The following is a 7050-nucleotide window of genomic DNA, read 5'->3' as shown; positions in this document are numbered from 1 at the left end:
TGACTTCCGTCTTACAGAAGTGACTTTTATCTTTGTTGATGGTTAGGCCCGCAGCTAGAATTCTTTTCAATACCCTTTCTAGGTGCCGCTTATGCTCCTCAAAGGACGACGAAACCACAATTACGTCGTCGAGGTAAGCAAAAGCGAATGGATCCATATCCGGGCCTATCACCTTGTCCATCAACCTCTGGAAGGTCGCTCCTGCATATGACAGTCCGAAGGGCATTCTCTTAAATTGAAAGTGCCCTAATACAGGAACTGTAAACGCTGATATTGGACGCGATTCTTCCTTTAAGGGAATTTGATGGTACGCACTGCTCAAGTCCAAAGTAGATATGAACTTTGCATCCCTTATTCGTCTTAGGATGTCGTTCATATATGGTAAAGGATTGGCATCAGGTTTGGTAATTGCATTTATCTTTTGATAATTCACGCAAAACCTATATTTCCCATCTGCCTTCTTTACCATTACTACTGGACTTGACCATCCGCTGATCGCTGGTTCAATAACATCCTTTTCCAGCATATCTTTGACCAGCGTGTGCATTTCCTCTCGCACTCTATCTGAGACTGGGTAGTACTTCTGTTTGATGGGTCGAGCATTTCCAACATCTATTTCATGCTCAACCCCCACGGCACAACCTAAAGCCTGACCCCCGTCAGGAATCAACCTTCTGACGAGGTCTTCAATTTCTTCAAGCTGTGACTCCGTGGCTTCCCATAGTCCTACCGGTGCGAGAAATGCCGTACCATCAATTCCAGCCACTTCCATTGGTACTTTCACTTGGGCGTCCTTAAGCCATAATTTATCCTCATCGGGATCCAAAATTGCGCGGAACTCTCTTATAAAGTTCGCGCCTACATAGCAGTAATCTGTGAGCAGCGGCGTAATGGCGACTCTGATTGTCTTCGTGATTCCCCCTACTTTAAAAGGTGTAAGAAATGTCCTACATTCTATTTTAATCATTATGCTTTTGTTATTTATGCGTTGTCAAGCAATGGCTGGCGCTTGAAAATTTGTTAAAAAACAGTTAAGAATCATTTTTAGTCTGTCGAGTTGTAAACGTCATTCTGAATAAATATTATAAAAACTATAAAACGAGAGCCCTTACAGTTCTCAGAAGTGGGATAGAGCCCACAAAAGTCAAAAAATTTTCTTAAAGATATTTTACATACGAATCTGTTTGTGCAATTGAACTGAGTCGAATGGAAGTAAAAGTAATAATTCAGTGAAAACGAAATGAAATCCGACATGGCTGAATTGCAAGACATAACTGTAACAGAATTGAAAGAAATTTTACGAAAACAAGGGCTATTGACTAGTGGAAATAAGGCTGAATTGATTCTGCGCATCCAAGAAGCAAATCCGGATGGCAGCTGGATCCGAACATATTGTGAAGAAAACAACCCTTTATTGCAAGAGGCCCGACGAGAATCTCAACAACTTATAGAAGAGCGAGATTTGCTGATACAACAAATGGCTGATCTACAGAACAAACTTGAAGAATTGGAAGCTCAGAAGAGAGCGCACGTTCGAGAAGGCATCGTACACAATCCCAACGGAACAACTACGATCGACGGTAGCAACGGCACAAGCGGTGACTTGTCTTTGGCTAGCAGCGGAATACATATGAACAACAACGAAGCTCCTTTGAACAACGGTGATGCCACCAGCAACCACAACAGCGATGCTGCGAGTCAAGCTACGTACGGCGGCAGCGGTGGAGCTTCCAATCAAGCAACGAGCAGCGGTCACGGAGGCGCAACGATTCAAACTGCGAGCAGCCGCAGCGGCAACAATTTTGATTTCAACAACAGCCGCGGTCCGACGAATGCTGATAAATGCAATCAACACGCAAATGCTGCGACGGGCTATGTTGGAGGTTATCCAATCATCAACATACCAGGAGCGATGACTAGACCATCTACATTCGAGGTTTTGGCGACAGACGTATCTGGCAGACGAGACGACTTGAAGCTTGTGAAGACTGTTAGCGATTTATTAAGTAATTTTAATGGTAATAGCGATAATTTTGAGTGTTGGGAAAAACAAGTTATATTAATAATTAAGATGTACAATTTATCTGAAAACGCGAGTAGAATTTTGATTAGTATGAAGTTGAAGGATAAAGCTGAATTGTGGTTTCAATCAAAACCTGAAAATTTAGAATTGAGTACTGAAAATTTATTGAATGACTTGAGAAAAATGTTCTTTAGGAGAATCAGTAAAATTAGTTTGAGAAAAGAATTTGAGAGTCGAATTTGGCAAAACACAGAAAAATTCAGTGAATACGTTCATGATAAATTTATTTTAGCAAACAAAGTTCCAATTGACGATACCGAGATTATTGATTATTTGATTGATGGAATTCCAAATGAAAACTTACAAGATCAAGCTCGTATGCAACAATTTATTACTGTCGAAGCTTTGTTAAATGCATTTGATAAAATTACATTGAAAAGTGAGAGAAATATCCAAAACAAAACTAAAATTTTTGATTCAAAATCTACTGGCAAAAATGATAAGATTGAAGTTGAGAGAAAAACAAGGTGCTATAACTGTGGTGATATGACGCATCTATCGTATGATTGTACAAAAGAAAAAAGACCAAAAGGATCTTGTTTCAAATGTTCTTCTCTTGAACGCCAATATAAAAACTGTCCTTTGAGAAAAAAGAGTGAGATTGAAACTCAAAAATCTGATATTGCAACTATTTATAGTATACTCACTAAAGATGAGTATATCAGAATAATTGAATTGGAATTTGAAAGTGATGGAGATTTGTATGTGATGAAAGTATATGCTTTATTAGATAGTGGTAGTCCGATTACATTTGTCAATGAGAAATTTATTAATCCTATTTTGATGCAAGCTTTATACCAGACAGAGTTAGAATTCAACGGCATAAATAATTCAAAGCTTGAGATTATTGGACAAGTAACTGCAAATTGCACTATGAATAACACTAAAAAGCAAATTAAATTATTTGTTGTGAGCAACGATACTATGTCTTCTCACGCTATATTAGGTAGAGATTTTTTCAAAGTTTTTAATTTGAAAATAGTTGAATCTGAAAATGATGCATTTGGAATCGATACATTAGAGATAATGAACATTGATGTTTGTCGAATTGATAATAAATTAGTTGATGATTTAATTATTTGTCCAAAAGTACCTTTCGAGGTTCAAAATAAATTGAAAGACATTTTCCAAAATGATTATGTTCAACCTGTTAGACCAGAGAAACCAGAAACTCATGCTGAATTGAAAATCAAATTGAAATCTGAACAACCATTTTTTTTTAAACCAACTAGGTTGTCTTACACTGATAAGAACACTGTTAAAAATATTGTTGATGATCTTCTAGAAAGAGGCATTGTTAGACCGAGTACTTCTGAATATTGCTGTCGAATCGTTCTAACCGAAAAAAAAAATCACGAGAAACGAATGTGTATTGATTATAGGCCATTAAATAAGATAATCGAAACGGATCATTATCCTATGCCTTTGATCGAAGATCAATTAATGATTTTAAAAGGCAAAAAGTGCTTTTCAATTTTAGATTTAAAAGATGGCTTTCACCACATACAAATAGAAGAATCATCAATAAAATATACATCTTTTATAACACCATTTGGACAGTTTGAATACTTATGGATGCCTTTTGGGATTAAAGTCGGTCCATCTATATTTCAAAAATTTATAAATACTGCTCTACGAGAGTTACTTGATTCTGGTGATGTAGTAGTATATATGGACGATATACTTGTAGCAACGACAACTGTTGAACACCATTTAGACGTTATTAAAAAATTATTAAAGATTATGGTAGCAAACAAGCTTGAAGTTAAAATTTCAAAATGCAAATTTTTATTCGATATTATTGAATACTTAGGTTATGAGATTTCAGATCAAGGCATTGCTGCTACCAAAAAAGGTATTGAATCTGTTATGAATTTTGGAATTCCAGAAAATGTGCACAGTGTACAAAGATTTATTGGATTATGCTCATATTTTCGAAAGTTCATTGAAAATTTTTCAATTATCGCAAAGCCACTTTACGATCTCACGCGAAAAGATGTTGGTTTCAAACTTACTAAAATTGAATTAGAGTCAATTGAAACATTGAAACAGAGACTGATTGAAGCTCCAATTTTGGCTATTTATGATCCTCACGCTGAAACTGAACTTCATTGTGATGCAAGCTCATACGGCTATGGCGCTATATTATTACAAAAAGGTAGAGATCTCAAATTTCACCCCGTATTTTATTTTTCAAAGAGAACCACAGACAGAGAAAGCTGTCTGCATAGTTTTGAATTAGAGATGTTGGCTATTGTTTATGCATTACGTAGATTTCGTATTTATTTGACTGGTTTACGATTCAAAATAATTACTGACTGTAATTCTCTAGCTCTAGCTATGAAAAAGATAGATATACATCCCAGTATTTCAAAATGGATGCTTGAGATTCAAAACTATGACTATATTACAGAACATCGCGAAGGAAAGCGCATGGCGCATGTTGATTGTCTAAGTCGAATGAATATGGTCTGCGTAGTAGAAGACAATTCTTTTGAATCGAACCTGATTATTGAGCATACTCGAGACTCAAACATTGTTAAAATTAGGAGTGAGCTAGAAAAATCTGAAAGCAAAATTTTTGAAATGCAGAATGGTATTGTGTATAGAAAGCATAATAACTCACTTCTATTTTATGTACCTTGTCAAATGGAGAAAAACATTATGTTTAAGTATCACGATGAATTTGGTCATTTAGGTATTGAAAAAACGCATGATATATTAAAAAAAAACTATTGGTTTCCAAACATGAAAGAGAAAATTAGTGAACATATTAAGAACTGCTACAAATGTATCGCTTACAATCCGGCATCAGGGAAAGTGGAAGGTTTTGTCAATGTAATACCTAGAGGAGATAAGCCATTTCAAACATTGCATATTGATCATGTGTCTATTTCGGATTCACGAGTCACATCGAAGAAATACATTTTGGTAATTACAGAATCTTTCACTAAATTTACGAAACTCTATCCGACAAAATCTACCACTACCACTGAAGTAATTGTGTGTTTAAAAAATTATTTCAGTCACTACTGTAAACCAAGCTGCATTATTTCTGATAGAGGGACTTGTTTCACTGCTGGAGAATTCGAAGATTTTGTTAGAGAAAATGATATAAAACATATTAAAGTTGCAACAGGTTCTCCACCAGCGAACGGGCAAATAGAGCGCGTTAATCGTACTGTAAAACCAATGCTAGGAAAACTTACGGACCATGAGGTAGGAAAGAAATGGCCAAATGTTATTGAAGACGTTGAATTTGCCTTGAATAATAATATTCATAAGACCACTGGCGAAAGTCCATGTATGCTACTATTTGGAATCAATCAAAGAGGCAAAATCAATGATCATATCAAAGAATATCTGGATCAATTTGTAAATGACAGCGAGAGAAACTTGATAAAAATGCGAGAAAAGGCTGGGGTTCAAACAAAAAAAGCACGAGAATCTTACAAAAAATTTGCTGATAAAAAACGTAAAGACGCACACACTTACGTAGAGGGTGATTATGTAATGGTAAAAAATTTTGATTCTACACCGGGTTATTCATCGAAATTGATTCCTCGCTTCAAAGGACCTTACGAAATATTTAGAGTTTTGAGAAACAATCGTTATATGATAAGAGACATCGATGGTTTCCAACTTACTCAAAGAAAGTATGAAGGAGTTTGGGAAGCTAACAATATGCGACTTTGGCGTACTAAATAAATGTTAAAATTGCAATTGTCCGGGGACGGTCAAATGTCAGGATTGGCCGAATCTGTAAGATATGTCCTACATTCTATTTTAATCATTATGCTTTTGTTATTTATGCATTGTCAAGCAATGGCTGGCGCTTGAAAATTTGTTAAAAAACAGTTAAGAATCATTTTTAGTCTGTCGAGTTGTAAACGTCATTCTGAATAAATATACTAAAAACTATAAAACGAGAGCCCTTACAAAGGGAACATCATGTGACCAATTATAGGGCACGGGCGTCCATCAGCAAGCCTTGCATCGCCCGCCCTGGTCACATTCAACCCGAGTCCCATCTCCGATGCCAATCTCAGCCCTAATTAACCCATGACCGTGGATGAGGCGCCGGTATCATAGAGTGCTCTAATTTTAAAGTCACCTATGTCTACCCGCAACCACCACCTGGTCTCATCCTCTGGGTCATATCCACGAGTCCCATCTTCGCGTCCTTTCATCGTGCTTTTCAGCGGCTTTTTTCCTTCCGCTACCGCGACGACGGTGGGCTGGCTTCTACTCATGGATCCCTTCGGCAGAGGAGCTTTTTGTGTGGAGAGGCTCTCCCTGGAGTCTTCCCCCTCCTCCACAACCTGTATGTGGCCATCTGGTCCTTTCAGGATAACCACTCCCCTATTCTGCCGAGGGCTGACATCGGGTTCAATTGCCTTCCGCTCTAATATACTGCTATGTCCTGGGCTCTCTTGATGCCCTCCCAGGACTTGTTTGGATCCCTGGGTCTCCGACAACTTGCTGTTTCCCATCGGCGACCCGCAGCGAGAGGTCGAATTTACTGGAGGCGCGAAGATGACCTCTTCTCTTCGCTCTCCTTGCCGTTTCCCTTGTTGCAATCTGGGCAAAACTTGCGACTAAATCCCAGTTTGCCACAAGCGGAACATTGGAGAGGCTTAGGAAAGTCTGTCTTCCGCCTCTGCCCTTCTCGCCGCTCGCCAGGAGACCTGGAAGAAGGAGAATTTTTCCTTCCTCCACGCCATCGGCTGTTACGTTGTTCTGGAGGGCTGCTTTGCTTGTCAGTGGCCAACTTGCGCAATATCCGCTCGATGCCCTCCAGACGTTCTTCCATCTTCTTATCAGAAGTGAAAGCTTGCGTAGCCGATATCGATGCTTGTTCGGTAGGCCTCCTGACGGGGTTCTCCACGCCCAGTCCGCGCTGCGGATCTCCCTCCTTCTTCGCACGCGCCTTCCCTTCGCTAGCCATTGCAGCGGTTTGGGATTTA

Source organism: Phymastichus coffea, unplaced genomic scaffold (genome assembly GCF_024137745.1).
Source record: "Phymastichus coffea isolate CEN01 unplaced genomic scaffold, Cenicafe_Pcof_1.1 PCOF00034, whole genome shotgun sequence".
In the NCBI taxonomy this organism is placed as follows: domain Eukaryota; kingdom Metazoa; phylum Arthropoda; class Insecta; order Hymenoptera; family Eulophidae; genus Phymastichus; species Phymastichus coffea.
The sequence above is the reverse complement of the archived record's forward strand: the minus strand, read 5'-3'. Positions refer to the sequence as shown.